A 552-nucleotide genomic window follows, 5' to 3' on the forward strand; every position below is an offset into this window, starting at 1 on the left:
GTTGTATTAGACTTGAATTCAATGATATATTATGTATAAGAAAAACGATTCTGCAGAGCGGAGACGGTTTGTCAGTCTGGATATTTTATATTTTAGATTCTGAGCAGAGCGAGGGAGCTATTGTTTTTACAATGGTGTTTATTTTTTTTTTTTTTTTTATATCCTGTATACAAAATTTCTTCCAGAAGGAGTGTTTCGATTTCACCATATAATACCTTATCTTTTAGCAAATTGGATCAAGATGGTACTTTAGGCAGGTCATTTTTCGATTTTCTCAACAGTTATTTAATGCAACGGGAAAAACCACTGGAAAATTACGAAAAAACGCTAAAAATAGGATTTTAATTTCCAAGGCTTTGTTTACCACCATAGAAACGAATAAAAAATTATAATATTTTAATATTAATTCAACTTACATGATAAAATAAATAATAACAAAAGGTGGGTAAGTGGATGTCGCTCTGCTGTACAGTAGGTTAGAAGTGGGTCACTGTATAATGGACAGTATTAAATTTGAATTCAATGATATAATATCACTGTATAAGAAAAACG

The sequence above is a fragment of the Acyrthosiphon pisum genome, chromosome A2, assembly GCF_005508785.2.
Source record: "Acyrthosiphon pisum isolate AL4f chromosome A2, pea_aphid_22Mar2018_4r6ur, whole genome shotgun sequence".
In the NCBI taxonomy this organism is placed as follows: domain Eukaryota; kingdom Metazoa; phylum Arthropoda; class Insecta; order Hemiptera; family Aphididae; genus Acyrthosiphon; species Acyrthosiphon pisum.